Raw genomic sequence first — 18,176 nt, forward strand, 5'->3', positions numbered from 1 at the left:
ATCCAGCTATTGGGTAGTGGCCAACCAGCTTTCCACATATAGAGAAAAGCTCTCTCTTGGCTAGGTCAACCTTAGCTTCAGGGATCTCATTTCCTCGCCCAAACATCAATTTTCCTGCCTTATTGTTCTGTAGTCGAAATCCCAAAGCAATTCCATTTTCCAATGACTCAGGCGGTTTTGTCGACAATCCATATGCTTTGATATGCTCTCTCATCCTTTCTGCAGTCACCTCTGTTTCGTCCACTAATACATCGTCAATGTAAGAGCAGGTGCCTCTCTTCACTGCATTGTCTTTGGCCAACACTGTCTTAAGAACTGCCGTCATTATCTTTGGTGCGGAGTTCAGACCAAATCCTAATCTGGTCAGACAATAAACTTGACCTTTGTACCCTACCAATTGATATTTCCATAATTTCTCATCCACATGAAGTTGGAGGTAGGCTGACTTCAGGTCCACAATTTTAGTTGCTTGCTTCATCCTCCTCCATTTTCTTACGATTTCTTCACACATGTCAATTCCGTCCTTTGTGTGACAAGCAACAAATTTGTTCAGCTCACGGAAATCCAACACTGGCCTAACTTTCTTCTAAATAGGTTGGATCACAGCCATGAGTGGCAAAATTCCTTCAACTTTCCCTGACCACGGCAATTATATTCCTTCATCTATCTATCTCTCAACTTTTTCAAACTGCGGCTCCACAGCTCCTTTCAGTGTGCTGTTGTAGCAGCTAACCCGATTCGTCAATACAGGTGGCTCTGCGGTCCATCGCCATTCTACCATCCATTTTTCGCCATCGAAGTAGGCTCTAAAGTCATCATCCTCAATCAGACATGGTCGGGGTTTCGACGGTCGGTTGGTTGGTATCACCCCTGGTTACACTTCCTGTTATTCCCAGTGCACTCTGATTGCCAAATTTTACCTGACCTTTAGCAATAGTAGCTTCTCCCAGTCAGTCTATCGCGTCCAAGCCCAGCACCACATCAATTTCTGCAACCAGTCTATCCAGCACGATCACTCTTAGTCGCAATAGCATATTCCTTACTACAATCTCTGCATCGGCCTCCTTACAGCATTCCACTTCTCTGCCATCCACCGCTCTAACATTGCTGGTTCCATTCCAAGAGTTGGCGACGCTCGTAGTAATAAGTGTTGTTGTGCATCCAGTATCAACAAGAGCTCTAGCCCTCTTTCCATTGATTGTGATCACTAACTGTGGCAACAAACTCTCATATGCCTGTTCAGTATAAAAGGGGTGACTACTGGTGCAATAGTACCCCTTTACTCGTTTCCCGGAAGCGAAGGGCAATTCCTACTAATGTGCCCTACTTGGCCACACCGAAAACAGATAATGTCTGGCCGTGGCTCCCTACAGTCTCTCATCAGGTGTGGTCTTTGACATCGAAAGCATTTACCGGTAAATCCACGGCCTTGCTTCATCACTGGTCGCTCCTTTCTGCTTGCCACAGCAGCCACGACTGCCCCCAGCTCACTGGGCTGTTTTGCCAAAACTCTAGCATGCCTTAGATCCTCCTCCACCTCCATGGTTTCAATATCAGTAAGTCATTGCAGTTCCATGGAGATGTGATCAAGGAAACCAGTTACAAGCGCCAGCTTTACAGTCTTCTCAAGGCTGCGCCCCCCATATCCAGCCAATCCTGCTAGTCGCCTTATCTCTGCCACATACACGTTCACAGACTTCCCAGTCCAGGTGACTCTTTTGAGCTTGTTGTAAGCCTCAAACGCGCTCTTGGAAAATGCGGTCTTTAACCGGTTTTCAATGCTCTCAGCAATGGCCTGATCCATCTCTCCCATGTCTAGATAGACCACTAGAACACTTCCTTCCAAATACATTGGTATTAACGTGGCTACATCCTCGATCTTCTGCAGCCTTGCCACCAACTTCAGCTTGTTAAGCCACACAACCAAGTCACTTTCTCCAGTAAATAGCCTCAGGATATCGCTGCTCAATCTTACTCGGTCACCCATTTTTGTCACTGTGCCGAAATAGCTTGACGTTAAATTTGAACTCAACCTCAGATCAAAAGTCTCAAACTCAAATCCAACTATTCTCTTCTCTCTGCGCTTTCCACACTGACGCCCAAAATAAAGAAGACAGCTCTTTTATAGAGAGACCCAACCACATCTTATTTGTATACCTCCTACCCCCTGTTGTCACATCACGTGATTTTCAGTCCATAAATATCAGGAGGTGGCCATTTTTATTTTCTCTTTTTTTTCTTTCCTAACACGAGCCACACGATGCATGAGGAAGGTTCTTTACTTTTAACCACATAAATATTAGTTTTCTGGGTCTATTTCAAAAATAATTAGTAAAGCAAAGTCCTAAGATATTGAATTGAATAAAAAAAAATAGCTTAATTAGCTCAAAAACCGAGGCAATCGGTCTCTCACAAAATCGCAACAAACAGAAGTTTGTAAACACAAAATTTCAGCCAGTCGAAAGGCTGTTTGAAAATGACGGCATATAATTAAAACGGAGGGAGGGGGTGTTAGTTTTCGTTTTTTTCCCCAGACGTGTACCCATACATTCCTATCCTGGACGTTTGTATCATTTATACCATTTTTTAATTAGATTATTTTTCTATGTTCCTGTTTTTAAATTATTTATTTTTTAATCATTATTCAAGATTATATAAAAACTAGCTGTACCCTGCCATGCGTTGCTGTGGTCAAATTGGCGCAATGGAAAAAGTTCCAAAATGAGAAAAAGCATATTTCTTATAGGTTTAATTTCCTATTTTGTATGGGTAGACAGTTTCTGTTGTTCCATTTACTTAGCTGATATAGAGATTTTCTGGTTTGGTGACTCTTGAACAAGTAACATAAATTGTCTATGTGAAAAAACAGTCAGTGTGTAACTGTAAGCCACACAATTGTAAAGATTCTTCCCTGAGCTTTGTTGATGATTATTGCAAACGACAATAAAATTAGAAAGTGCAATTTCCTAAAGTGTAATGGTGTATCCGGTAGAATCATAGGAATGTGTGGAATAAAGATATATTCACCTGTGAAAGGTCCTGTTAAGATTGTTGTTTCTATGATATTGTTTGTTAATTTTTTTACTACAAGCCATGTGCCATTGCAAAGCTTGGATTAGTTTATATTTCACAACATGATAATTAGTATGCCAATTTTTAGTTGCAGTACATGCAGTGGCATCCCTGGCGAATCTAGCTGTTGGATAATTAACTACTTTATTTGCTTCCACAACAGTGTCGATGGATTTGTATTTGACTACCTTACTTGGAATTTTACATTGAATAATAGCATTAAGTTCATGAACGTCCTTGTATTGAGCAGCAAGAATAGCTCGTTCACTCAGTCAAGTGGAATTCATCTAATTAATTTGAATATCTGGAAAAAAAACTTTTAAACCAACTCTTCTTTTGATGTAATAAAATTGCAGAAGTTAAAAGTCAAAGAATTTCGCCCTTAACCCAGATCAGCTGACACTTTTCTGTACCCAATTTCCCGTTGTGCCGATTGAGAAGTCTGCAACTGGGCACGCATATTTTGAGTTAAGTTTAATGTCTTCACATGGCACCAAAAAGTAGAGTATTTGAAGCAAGCATTTATTTCATCTGCTAGTGTTGATTGAGGAATTACAGGTAACATTTATCTGAAATCTGCAAGCAATATCACTGCATTCCCAAATGGTCTGACATAGCTACACAAATCTTGCAAGGATCAACCAAGAGCCTCAAGTTATTTTTTACATACCATTGTGCATTCATCGCAAACCATAAGTTTGCATTTCTGCAATATTTTTCCACCTACTGGATGTTTTGGATATGTTGAACATGAGATTTTTGAAAAATTGAATGTTTCAAAGTAGAATAAGTAGTTTTTCCACTTGGTAGCAAGGTCGCAGGTATTCCACATGCAGCAAGGGCTAAGGCTATGTCATTTTGTCACAGTATGGCTGCCAAAATCAATTTGATTAGAAAGATTTTACCAGTTACTCCTGATGCTGTTCAAAATAGCAGTAATTTCCAAATAACTTCTAATCTCATAGTAAGTAAATTAAGTGACTGAAATAAGATTTATCCATGTTTTGACAATCCCTTATTCACTGTAATTAATTTAAGAGATTAAAATAGGATGAGGGATTAAAGATGGACAGATAGAGAGGAAGATATATAGATAGAAAAGAGAAAGTGAGAGGGAAATAGAGAAAGAGAAGGAGATAGAGAGAAATAGAGATATTGAGAGATAGACAGAGAGAGGGAGAGAGTTAGAAACAGAGAGGAAGCGAGAAAGGAAAGGAGAGAAGGGGAGAGAGAGAAATGGGCTCAAAGAGAGATGGAGAGGGTGATATAGAGAGAAAGATAGATTAAGAGAGAGAGAGAGAGATGGATGGAGAGAGATATTAAGAGAGGAAGAGAGAAACAGGGTGAACAACACTTCACCGGGTTTTTTTCTCAATCAGTAAAGGAGAAATCCTTTGAGACTGGGGCAATTTTAATTTTTGTTACTATCCAGAGTACCCTTTTTTCGGGAGCTAGATTTCCCACAAACTAGAAACCAATCACACATTAGAAACCAACCGGGTTATCTGTACTTTCACCTAACAATTTAATAAACAAAAAGATATTGTAAAACTTGAATTTAACACAAAAATACTATTTTAAAAATAGCACGATAACATAAGTGCATAAGATTTTAAATATTTATTTTCCACAGGACTATTTGAATAAATCCACAATGAATTAAATTTTAAGTGTTGTGTAATTATTTTCTCAGCGTTTGGCTCGGCTTTCATGATGTCAACAGCTGGATAAAACCGAGCGTTGCCAATGAAATAATAACCATGCTAGGAAAAGTAAAGTCAAATTTAAAAAAAAACAAACCTACCGTTCGTTTGTATTTCTTATAAAATGTTTGTAGAAAATGTCATTTTTTTTTTGTCAAATATATTTTAAACAATTTTTGCAATAATAGCAACTCTGTTAATTTCTACAACTTGCCTCAGTGTATTATAAACACCTCCCCCCACATCCTCATGTTAAAAACGACTTTCAGAATAACCCACCTACACCTCTCCATGTTTAGAATGGTTTTCGAGGGGTTTTTTTTTGGGGGGGGGGAGATCTAAAAGCTGTTTTTAACATGGGGAGGTTAGTGTGTTTATAATACACTGGAGCAAGTCGTAAAAATTAAACAGCAACTTTCTTATTAAAGTATTTTCTTGTAGTTTAGAAAAGGTGAAATTTTTTTGGTCTATTTTTTTTTGCAAGTATTTATGTAAACAACAAACAAAATTGCTTTGTATATATATATATATATATATATATATATATATATATATATATATATATATATACAGTGATGATCATATTTATTGGCACGGTAAAATAAAAGTTAAATTTTGTCGAATAAATTCTAAAAAAAGGGATTAAATTAAAGAAAATAACAAAGTATATTATGTATTTTTAACTGGCCTTTCCGATGCAGCAATCGGATTTTAGAAAAAATAAATAACAAAGGAACAACAAACATAATTGCAAAAAACCCTTGTTCAAAATTATTGGCACGATTTATTTAATAATCAATTGTATAGCCTTTGGCCTTGATTACCTTCCTCAGTCGCTTTTCATAGTTTACAATCAAGTTGTTGCACTCTTCAGTAGTAATTTTAGCCCACTCTTCCTGACAATAATCCTCCAATTGAATAAGATTCTTAGGCTTCCTTTGCATTACCCTCAATTTTAATGTTCTCCATAAATTTTCAATTGGATTAAGGTCTGGGCTTTGTGATGGCCACTCCAAAACATTAATATGATTGTCCTCAAGCCATTTCTTAGTCAGTTTAGCCGAATGCTTTGGGTCATTATCTTGCATGAACCACCAACGACGACCAAGTGAGAGCTCTTTAGCAGAGTCTTTCAGGTTTTCATCCAATATTTTAACATAATCTTCCTTTTTCATGCTACCTGTGACCTTAACAAGTCGCCCTGGTCCAGAGGCAGCAAAGGATCCCCAAAACATCAAACTGCCTCCACCGTGCTTCACTGTGGGTATGGTGTTCTTAGGCAGGAAAGCTTCGCCAGATTTTCTGTAAATATAAGACACTTTATTATGGCCAAATAACTCTATTTTCGTTTCGTCAGTCCATAGAACACGTTTCCAGAATGCAACATCTTTATCAATATGACGTTTTGCAAAGGCTAGCCTTGCTTTCAGGTGCATAGGCTTCAATAAGGGAGTCTTTCTCGGACGACATGTTTTTAAACCAGCTCTCTTCAAAACTCTACCAACTGTATGTCGAGATACATTCACCCCAGAGGTGCTCTGTTCATCAACAATCTCCCCAACAGAGATCCTTGGGTTTTGTTTTACTTGTCGAACAATTTTCCGTTCATCTCTTGGGGAAAGAATCCTTTTTCTCCCTCTACCCTCTAAACTCATAACGTGGCCTTGCGATTTGAACTTGTTTATTATGGCTCTAACAGTGGATTTGGGAAGGTTTAGCTTCTTTGAAATCTTATCATAGCCCTCCCCATTGGTATGGCATGCTACAACAAGCTTCCTGACGTCTTCGCTGTGTTCCTTAGTTTTAACCATGGCGATTGAAAATTATAATTTAGTCACTTATAATAGTTTAAATAAATCGCTATCTAAAAATTATCTGAAAAAAATTATTCACTGAATTAGCGTTAAACAAGCATAATATGGCTATTAAAAAGTTCAGAAAGCACGTAAACCGGAAATTGATTGATATTATACTGATACTAAAAGAAAAACAAAGCCGTGCCAATAATTTTGAACAAGGGTTTTTTGCAATTATGTTTGTTGTTCCTTTGTTATTTATTTTTTCTAAAATCCGATTGCTGCATCGGAAAAGCCAGTTAAAAATACATAATATACTTTGTTATTTTCTTTAATTTAATCCCTTTTTTAGAATTTATTCGACAAAATTTAACTTTTATTTTACCGTGCCAATAAATATGATCATCACTGTATATATATATATATATATATATATATATATATATATATATATATATATATTAATTGCAGAATCCCGGCGAGTAGTTTATTATTTTGTTATGCCAGGGAGGAACACGTATCCAACAATCAAATTGTTTCTAGCTTTCTTTCTTTTTTTCTCTCTTCCAATTGCTATTAGAATTCTCAGCGCATGGCATTGTGATTGGCTGGTTTCAATGTTACGTCAAGCAGCAGCTAAACCTGAGCTGTGGACATCATGTTCCGGAGAAATACGAGTCGAATGCTGAGTTACATCTGGTTCATTAAATGCATAAGTACAACTTATTTTTATTTTTAGTTATGCTTTATTTCTTGAATTTAGCAATTTCTGTTTTACTCTTTAAACAATTCTTTAAAAAGTTTGTGTTATACGCATGTGTATTCAGAATCATAATTTTCCATCATTTCAAAATAGTTGACCGAAAAGAAACGATGTCGAATAAAAGTTTTTTTAATATGGTAATATTTTTATTTTTTAATATTTAAAAACACAGTTAGATTAGATACAATCACTGTTGCAAAATATGATAGAAAACGGACCTGTAGTTTTCTAGTTTATTCAAACTGCACAAACCAGACATTCCATTTATATATATATATATATATATATATATATATATATATATATATATATATATATATATATATATATATATATACATTATGTTACTCCGAAAGTTTCACATTCATGCAAGCAAGGAAAATATTAACATCTTACATATAAAAATCATTAATTTTTTGCAATTATAATTTTTTTGTGTGAAAATATTAAATAAACAATGCTTAATTCAATGATAATATCCGTAGTTTGAGAAATTAATTTTTCTTTGAGTTATCAAATTCATTAATACAGACTTTAGGGGATTTTTTCATAATGTTCCTGTAAAAATTAAATAATTTTTTCTTTATTGTTATAATTTACGATGCTTTATTTTCATAAAAAAGCAAAAAATAAATTAATTCATATTTTTTTTACTATTGAAAACCATAACTTTAGTCAAGGTATTTTTTGTTTAAACAATAATACATTTCTACTAAGATTTAAATAAAAATAATGTGCTCATTATATTCCGTGATCATTATTTGATAAATACTGAAAATTTCATTAAAATTGGTTAATTTCCTGATTTTTGGTGATTTTTTTTTTAATTAAAAGAAGGGGTCAAAATGTTTATACATTTTGAGCATTGGCATTAATTTTGCACGTACCTAGTAGTTTTAAAAGCTTTTTAATTGATCTAAAAATTCAAGTTTTCACGAGTGGTTTACACAGACATACTTTTATGTTTTCTTTCTTAGTTTTGAGGGGGATATTAAATTTTATAACGTGCATAGTTTTTAACAGATGCTTCTGCATTTTAATCAACCGTTTTTTCATAAGACGTTGTAAATTTTTAAGAGGTGCTTCTGCAGTTTAATTAATCATTTTACCATAAATAACGTGTTACAACACCGCCGCCCCCATCGCCTCTCCCCCAATGTAAACAGAATTTGTGTGGAATATTAAACGAGTCTTCTGCTGGGTTAATGTCGGCGCATTACTTATGGATAAATGGTTAATTAAACTGCAGAAGCACCTGTTAAAAAATTTACAACTTCTATAATTAATACTCTCCTTCAAAAAAGAACGAAAAACAAAAGACTGATGACCTCTAAAAACACAAACTGGAATGGTCGATGTTGTGTTACAATTAAAATAAACATTTACCTGTAATTATTAGAAAACATTTTATTTTATTAAGTTTGGATGGATATCTAACAAGCAATATTTGGTATTTTTTTAATTTACCGATCCTTCGGCATACATCTGTGAATTGTCTACTTTCAAAAGTGTTCGGGTATGCTGAGAACGAATATCGCATTTATCTTTTGTGCAAACAAATAGTTATCCATATTTGAAGACGTTCAGTATCCAATGTAATCACTATAGTTTTTACTGGCGACCATCTTGTTTCCCATTTAGAAAAAAACGCCCCCCCAAAAAAACAAACGGAGCCAAAAGAGGCCAAAACATGTCCCCCCCCAAAAAAAAAAAAACATTTTTTAGCTTTAAGGCTGAAATGACCCCACCCCCACTCCCACCTCTCCGAGTATTTTTCCGCTTCCCGATATCGAAACGGATAATCTTTTTTCACTTTCTTAATTATTCATTTTTTCACTTTCATAATTATATTCATTTTTTCACTTTCTTAATTTCATTGATAAATATTACCTTACACTACAACAGAACATTGACCACTCTAATTTGATTTTCTATGAGTATTTGAGGTTGCTGACAACGTGTCTGATAATCAAACTCGTCGCAAATTTCCCATTTGCATGGTATGAACCCTTGGACCCAAAGACTCCTTTGCACAAGTTCACCATCTTCGTTTATGCTACACATGATCGGTTTCTTACTGAAATGCATGCACACGCATGTAGTTACTTAATGTTTCACAAGGTGCATGAATACATGGCGGACATTTTAAATGACAAATATTTTTCATAAAATAAAAAGTTTTCACCTCATATAATAGTAAAAATAATGCTTTCAGTAAGTTTTCACGAATGGTTTCCAAAAACGTTATGTTTTTTTATTTTTTTGGGGGGTGGGTGAGTATTCAATCATTTAACTTGTGTAGTTTAACAGGTGTTTCTGCAGTTTAATTAACCGTTTTTACTTAAATAATATGCCGACGTATACCAAGTAGAACACCATTTAACATTTCACAGAAATTCTGTGTTTACATTTGGGGGAGGGCGCTGGAGAGGGTGAGAGTAGATGTGTTGTGACAACGGTCGCCATAACATCCTACTCTGTAAATGTTGGCGCGTTACTTACAGAAAAACGGTAAATTAAACTGCAGAAGCACCTGTTAAACTACACAAGTTCTATGATTGGACACCTACCCACCTCCAAAAACAGAATGGAAAGCATAAAAATATGTTTTTGGAAACCGCTTGTGAATATTTATCTTTTAATTTATTTTAATAAATATTACTCTAAATACTGTTTTAATTTGTGGTCTTTTCTTTACATTCTTTCTTTCCATTCAAGATCTCTTGGAATTTCCCCTTCCCCTCCAATAAACCTTACTTTTTTTGCGCCAACGCCGGTAGTAGGGAGGGGAGATTCCAGTTACATGTAGCATATGTGGCCTTTTTTGGCGTTTTTTCGTTATTGGAAAAGAAGATGGCCACCATTAAAAACTATAGTGATGACGTTGGAAACTGAATGTTTCAAACATGGATAACTACTTGCTGGCATAAAAAATAAATGGGATATTCGTTCTAAGCATATCTGAAAACCTCAATAAGTCGACAAATTAAAGGTGAATGCCGAGGGGTCGGTAAACTAAAAATTTATCCAATAGTTATATAATCACATTCGAAATGTACAGGCAATAATAGCGGAGAAGATAGGGGGACATAGTTTTGAAAGCCGGTTTATCATATTTTTTGTAGGTTTCCAACTACTATTTGATTGTATTTTAAAGATAAAGCCTATAGTTTATTTCCAAAACGAAAAAAATATATATATATTTGTGCACATGAAAAAAAAAATTGTAATGAAAAATGTTTTCACTGCAACATTCAGAAGCTGACAAATTCAGCTAAATTTTGAAGTTAAATAAATCCATTTAAAAATCCTTTGAATGATAAACATAAGTTTTCTGTGTTTATTTCAAAGGTAATTAGTAAAGTCAAGTCCTAAGATATTGAATTAAATAAAAAAAAAAAACACACCTTCTTTGTACAAAAAAATCACTTTATTAACCCCCAAAAGCGAGAAATGCTGGCTTCGCTCAAACAAAACAAACTAAGCATGAATTCTAGCCCAGAAAGTCAAAAGGCTTCTGAAAATGACGCCAGGTAGTTGGAGGGAGGTAGGGAGTACTGTTTTTTTTTTCTTTTTTTCTCTAGCTGTGCATCTGTACATTCCTATCGTGAACATTTGTATAATTTTTACCATTTTTTAATGTAATTATTTTCTGTTTTTCTGCTTTTAAATTAAAATAATTTAATTTTTCAAGATTATATAAAAATTATGTTACACCGAAAGATTTACGTTCATTCAAGCAAGGAAAATATTAAAATCTTACGCAAAACACGTAATCTTAAACAAAAAGTAGAAATATTTTTTGCAATATAATTTTTTGTGTGAAAATATAAAAAAAAACAATGTTTAATTCAATGATCATATCGATAGTTCAAGAAATTAATTTTTCTTCGAGTTATATTGAATTCATTAATATAGACTTTAAGGCCTTTTTTCATAATGTTCCTTAAAAAATGAATTTTTTTTCTTTTTTATTGTTACAAATTAAGGTGCTTTATTTTCATAAATAAATCAAAAATAAATTAATTGCTTTCTTTTTTTACTACTGAAAATCATCGCGTTATTAAAGGCGTTTTTTGTTTTAACAAAATAATACATTTCTACTCAGATTCAAATAAAAATAATGGGTTCTGTGGTAATTCTTACTTACCAGAACTCAGTCTGAAGTGGTTAAGTGATGAAATTCTGTGTGGCAATCATTCAAGCAAGAAATTTGCAAATGTTTGATCGACTGAATGTTGTTGTCCACTCATGTAGATAAGTTGTGGCAACATTTACATAGGATCGACTAGCAGATTATAAAAACACCCCTATAGTCCATCTGTTGGTTGGTCTATTTGTTTAGTCCATTTGTACCTTTCTTTGTTACTATTACAAGGACGAGTTGTCATTGTAAGCAATGAGGCAATTTGTTGCAACTCCTGTTTACCCAGAAAAACTGTGTAGTATCTACCACACACAGTGAGAATTTCATTGTTGTTTCCTTTCATGTCGAGTTTGGGTTTAATATTTTGAGTTGCTTAAACGTCCGCGCCACTCTTGGTCGGTTAAAAATCGGATAATTCATTATATTCTGTGGTTATTATTGGATAAATACAGAAAATTCCTTAAAATTAGTTAATATCCTGATTTTTGGTGAATTTTTAAGTAAAGGCATGGGTCAAAATGTTTATACATTTTGAGCAATGGCTATTCATTTTGCATGTACCTACTGTTTGATCATATGTGAGGGTTTTAGTTAAACTATTTCAAATGAAAATTATAGTGAAAATAAGTATTTTAGGCTTTAATTTTCCCTTTAATTGGTTCATAATAGCTAAATTTAATCTAAAAATGTTTTATTTCTATTTTTCTGGACCAATTAAATTATAAAAAATTTATTTCCCACAACCCAATTTTCCTCCCAGCAGAAAGCAAATGAATTTCCACAAACAAAGCTATACCTTTAAAACTTAAATTTTATTCATGATGTATCAGTAAATGAAAGTTCTTTAGTTCGCGATAAGTCCTTGCAAAAACAGTGGCTGAATTTGCTATCCATATGCATGGAGCCTTTAGTTCGATTCCTCTGTGGGAATATTAGTTCAGGGTTTCCTTAGAAGGAGGTTCATGTTGTACATGGTGAACATGGTGTGAAGGTATGCACCCAAGTAGGGCATATTTGGGACCTCATGGTCTCTGAAAGAAATAGGAATAATTTCCTATAATCAAATATATCAGGCCTAGCACTGTAGAATATCCTCATTGGGTAATTACTTCAGCAATTTTGTTGTCTCTGTATTTAGAGAAATGTCCTTTGTCCACCCACTGCATGGTGTCCAATGAAGGTAAAATCCTGGCGCTCTGGATCAGAGCTCCACTGTTGAGTCAGCTCTAACAGTGTTCCATTTACAGACTGAAAATGTAACACATATGTATACAAAATTAGCGCCAGACTGGCGCCTTCAAATTGAACCAATGACAGACTGGCTAGCAAAGCATGTTAGGCGGCCAAAACAAAATGACGAATGCGCGCGGAATTTCTCACAAAATGTTGAATTTACTTATTTGATTCAAAAGAAGGCACTGTGGTGCCATGCTACACCATTAAATGTAAACAGAATTGCCCAAAGTTGCTTATATTTAGATTACACCACAACATTTTGTGTTTCAACAGATTTTGCATGCTTTTTTTTTGTTTTATTTTGCTTTTTTTACTCTCGGTTTGTTCTGACTATTTTTCTTTGATTAATGCTCTGGAAAGTACCCTTACCACTTTAAAAATATTTAGTTATTCTAAAAAGTAGCCAAGGTGATTTGTTTGTTTTAAAACTGGTAAATCTTAATTAGAAGCATTTTCAGGGCATTGTCTAGAAATACGATCAGCTGAAACATGAAATAAAAAACTAAAAAAAAGCACTTGGAACTTATATATAACGAACATTTGAAAAGTATAATTAAAAATTAATTTATTTTTTAAATTTAATTTAGATGAATTGTAGATAACAAAATAATTTTTTATGTATTTACAACTTATTTAATTTCAAGAATTTACATAATGTAGAATGAAGAAAAATGTGATTTATGATAACAAAATAAACTATATTTAAGTGGATAGCTCCTAAAGATGCTGCCATATTTTATCGGCATCTGTTGTGCTTTTGTGACAGAGACAGAGCAGATAAGTGAATCATCTAAATTATTGACATGTACTACTTTCAAATTGTAATCAGGGCGTTACAATTAGTCAGGGAGGAGATATTTAATAATTTTATTTTTGTCTCTATATTTGAATGGAAATTAACATTAATAATTATGTATTAGGCTTCTATTAATATTGTACCAGCCTTGGTAGTTTGATTTATTGGACACACAATTATCATTATATTTAATTTTTATTATGTTTAAAATTAATTTTTATGAATACTCTAATTTTATTGTTTTTCATATAAAACAAAATATACCCTTCTTTAATCCAACCATTAATCCTAAAACTAGATGTAAAGCATCTCCTCCTCCTACACACAAATATAGGTTTAAGTGGCACAATAAGACACAATAAACTACTTGGAAAACAACATTCGATACATTATTGCCAAAATACTACCTAATTGAATGTGTAGAGTTTGTGAAAATTGGACCCCTAAATTGTGCAATATATGCTCGATCTGTATTGCTATATACCCGAAATTGTATTTAAATTATAAATGACAAACATTAATCTTTGGAATAAACCACATAAAAATATGTTTCTGTGATTTATTTTAATTTAATATTTGCTACCTCTAAAAAAAACTCTATACAAATTAAAAAAAAAACTTGCAAAAATCAGTAAAAAAATTAATATTAGCAAATACTCCAAAAACTCAGGAAAGAAATTAATATTTATTTATTTGCGAAATAAAACTTTTAAAAATAAATAAATAATCCACAAAGGCATCGTTTTCTTTGCATGGCGGATTAATTCGGTCTGTCATCTGGAAGAAAATAGATAAGAATATCGATAAAATGTGGCAAACTCTTTGAAATGTAACTGCTTTAATATCACCTCATCTTCGTACAATGATTTAAATGGTTTAGTCATGTGTTATGGTGTACATTATTTGAGGAATAAAACTAAAATTCACTCAAGTGCAGTGTTTTTTTTGTCTTAGCTTCGTTCAAATTAACTATTATTTCATTTTTGATCAGTATTATTTTTTGTAAAATGTTTTATTTTAGCCTCATATCAGTAGTTAACACTGATACTCTAATTGGACATGTATTTAAAAATCAACACAATATGATATCTTTACAATTTAACAATATATTGTTTCATATATATATATAAAGAGATTATTGCTTTTTCTCTTTAACAGCTTTATCAAGAAGATATATGCATGAACAAAACAGTTTAATCGCAAACCGACTGATGATGCATCCACTGATGCGATGCATTCCTGTAGTCATGATGATGGTAGGTGTTTAAATGCTTGTCTCCTCCACTTATCTTAATTTGACAATAATCATGTTCATCCAAGTTGATGTTTTCTGTATATCTATTTTCATCTTAAACTCGTATATCAAGTTTTTCTGTATTCTCTCATTTGAGTCCCGTTTGTGTTAAGCAACTTCTTTGTTGTTTTCTTCTGTTTATATTATTTAAAACACTTCGGTTGCCTCAGATGAAACAACATTTTTGCTTTAATTAAATTAGGTTTCAGTACAATTCTTTTGAGTGGTCAATATTTAATTTGAAAACAAAATTTATTTTATTGTTCACTGCTTATGTCATCATCAAAATATTAACTAAGTGTTGCATAACAATTTGTATCTTAATTATTCTTTCATAATTGATTTATACTAAACTATTAACCAACCAGTCTCATTTGGTCACATTGATATTCGTAATAAATTATATAACATCCTGTTCTTGAAATTGAAATCATATCGAAAGGTCATGCTGTTCTTATCAAATATTCAAGAAATAGAAAAATATGATTTTTCTTCAGACTTTACATTTGTTCATTGTAATGAGATTGTATTTATTGTTATCAATGTATCGAAGAACTTACATATGTTCCATGTATGCATATTATTAATAAATGGGTTTCATGATTTCAAATATTTAAAGCAAAAATCTGTTATAGCTATACATATGTTGCTATTGTATATTTAATTAACTATAATCACTAATTCTTTCACAGGGCGATGGATCAAAACAAAAGGTTATATACGAAATCAAAAGGAAATAGAAAATAAATGACATCAAGATTTACTTTACAAAAATAATTTTAAAAAATTATTATTGTAAAGTATTTAGTAGAGCACAATTAAAAATAATATGGAAACAGTAGTTGAAGCACCTTATCCTTGTAAAGAGTGCACTTCAACCTTTTCAACTAAATTCAATTTAAAAATCCACATGTTAACACACACTGGCGAAAAACCATATTCTTGTCAAGTTTGTGGATCAGCATTTTCAGAGAAATCAACATTAAAAATTCACATACGAACCCACACTGGTGAAAAACCATATTCTTGTCAAATATGCGATTCATCATTTGCAGATAGATCAAATTTACGTAGGCATATGAAACTACACAGTGGATTAAAACCATACTCTTGTCAAGTATGTGGGTCATCCTTTTCACAAAAATCAAGTGTAAAAACACACATGCGAACTCATACTGGAGAAAAACCTTATTCTTGTGATATATGTAGTTTAGCATTTTCAGAAAAATCAAAAGTAAAAATTCATATGCGTATCCATACTGGAGAGAAACCATATTCTTGTGAAGTGTGTGGCGCTTCCTCATCTGACAAATACAAATTAAAAAGGCATATGCTAACACACACTGGAGAAAAACCTTATCCTTGTCAAGTGTGTGGTTTATCATTTTCACAAACATCAAGTTTACAAAAACACATGCGAACACACACTGGAGAAAAACCTTATTCTTGTGACGTATGTGGATCGGTATTTTCACAGAAATCCAGTTTAAAAATACACATCATGAGAATACACACTGGAGATAAACCTTATTCATGTGAAGTGTGTGGTTCATCTTTTTCAGATACATCAAGCTTGGAAATACACATACGCACACACACTGGAGAAAAGCCTTATGCTTGTGACGTGTGTTGCTCATCATTTTCAGTTAAATCAACCTTAAAACTACACATGCGAAAACATACTGGAAAAACATAAAAGGTGAGCCAAATGTAATGGAGATATAAACCATTGCGCTCATACCAACAGTGCCCCTGCGGGTAAAGCCTTAACTACAATTCCCATTGCCAGAGGTGAGCAATCGTTTTGAATATTCAGACCGGAATAATTCAGAATGCACAACTAGAGTTATCCCACACATGTATAGAGTAACTTAGTGTCTGTATAAGATTTATCTTCTCTAACTCTGTAACCACAACCAAGCTTCAAGAGCTTCATGCTTGACAGACAACATAATGCTTGATAGCTCTGCAAAGTTGCTCCTATGGACTTTTATGGAAAAAGATTTTCTACTACAAGCCCACTGTTTGGGTTTCCATGAAACCAAATTCAATCTCAATAAAACTCATTAAAAATCCAGGAAAAAAAATAATAACCGCCAGTAATAATAACCGACATATATAATCAAATCACACTAAACACCTCTAATTGACCTCTTCATTTCCAACGATTATTCTTAAATTATTTCGAAATTTAGTGTTTTTCTCAATTAACTCTCGAAAGGTAAAATAAATTCCTTGGTCTTTTCAAGACCATCGTCAATTGGAATCTTCTATTTTTGCAATAATTATCTTTAATTCTTGTTAACTCCTTGCCTTGTCTTGAGTGATTTCCATAAAAAGTAAAATATAACTTGGCACAGGTTCTGTCCTGTATAAAAAAGATATACAATAATACGAAATACAGTTACATCTCAATCATAATAAAAATATTCAAGTCCAATGAAGAAAAACTTTTCTATGAACAAAAGCTCACAAGGCTGTAAACAAAGGAAAAAAGTTTCACTTAAAAGTACCTGACCATTGTTTCAAATGTTTCTCTCCCTTTCCACATGTACCCTTATCAAAGTTTAAATGCAAAAATACGCACTCTTCATATTACCCTTCTGGGCTTGAATAAAAAACAATGTTTTGAAAAATGATGACACTAAAATAAAGAAGTACCATACAAACAAAAGACTACATGCTCATCGCCAGGAGGAGCAGATATCTTCACATTTTTCAAACATATACAGCACACAAAATTTAGATAATTAAGGCATCTAACACATGTAATTAAATACAATAACACATATTATCACCCACAACAGACAACAAATACATAAACATAAACCTTTTTATGTCTCATTTAAACATAAAAACAGTCTATATTTTTCTTCTTTTAAGCAACAAAATGCGACAACACGAAATATGAGCAATAACCCAAACTTCCATTTTTCCACTTGTTAATTTTTTTCATTTATCATATTTTCTATATCCTTTATATTTATTTTTTATTCAAAGTCTATCTCCAAGTGGAGAATGTTACTCTCAGTTTACGACCTGATCACTTTCTTTCTGAAAAATAAAAAAAAAATTTTTTTCTATTTCAATTTTGAACCTTTGTATTTTTCTTTTTTTATCATCCGATCATTTTTGCACCAATTTACGAAAGTAATAGAATAGGTTAGGTTAATGCATAAAATTTATAGCTTTTGTTAAATTTAGTTTACTTTATTCACATTATAGTGCATCAATCATGTGTTTTGGGAGATCATTGATATATGTAGATCAGGAAGAGAGTTGGGCCCAGTATGGATCCATGAGGGACTCCAGCATTAATACTGTGGGCCTCTGATTTCTGCACATCAACAACTACTCTTATGAGCCTAT

At 33.0% G+C, this 18,176-nt stretch overlaps 1 protein-coding gene across 3 annotated transcripts in view; it reads left to right on the forward strand.

Annotated features, from left to right (window-relative positions):
• Nucleotides 1-17,903, forward strand: part of LOC145246549 (uncharacterized) — a 73,184-nt gene extending 55,281 nt beyond the window's left edge. Inside the window, exons 2-4 of one of the 3 annotated variants that reach the window (XR_013863128.1) lie at nt 7,152-7,287; nt 14,672-14,769; nt 15,500-17,903. The gene's annotated coding sequence lies outside the window, so the exon portion shown is untranslated. The remainder of the gene's footprint in view (nt 1-7,151; nt 7,288-14,671; nt 14,770-15,499) is intronic. The other 2 variants (XR_013863127.1, XR_013863129.1) reach the window with 2 other exon arrangements.
• The last annotated feature ends 273 nt before the right edge of the window (nt 17,904-18,176 follow it).

The sequence above is a fragment of the Euprymna scolopes genome, chromosome 24 (genome assembly GCF_053919585.1).
Source record: "Euprymna scolopes isolate OS-2025 chromosome 24, ASM5391958v1, whole genome shotgun sequence".
NCBI classification, from domain to species: Eukaryota; Metazoa; Mollusca; class Cephalopoda; order Sepiida; family Sepiolidae; genus Euprymna; species Euprymna scolopes.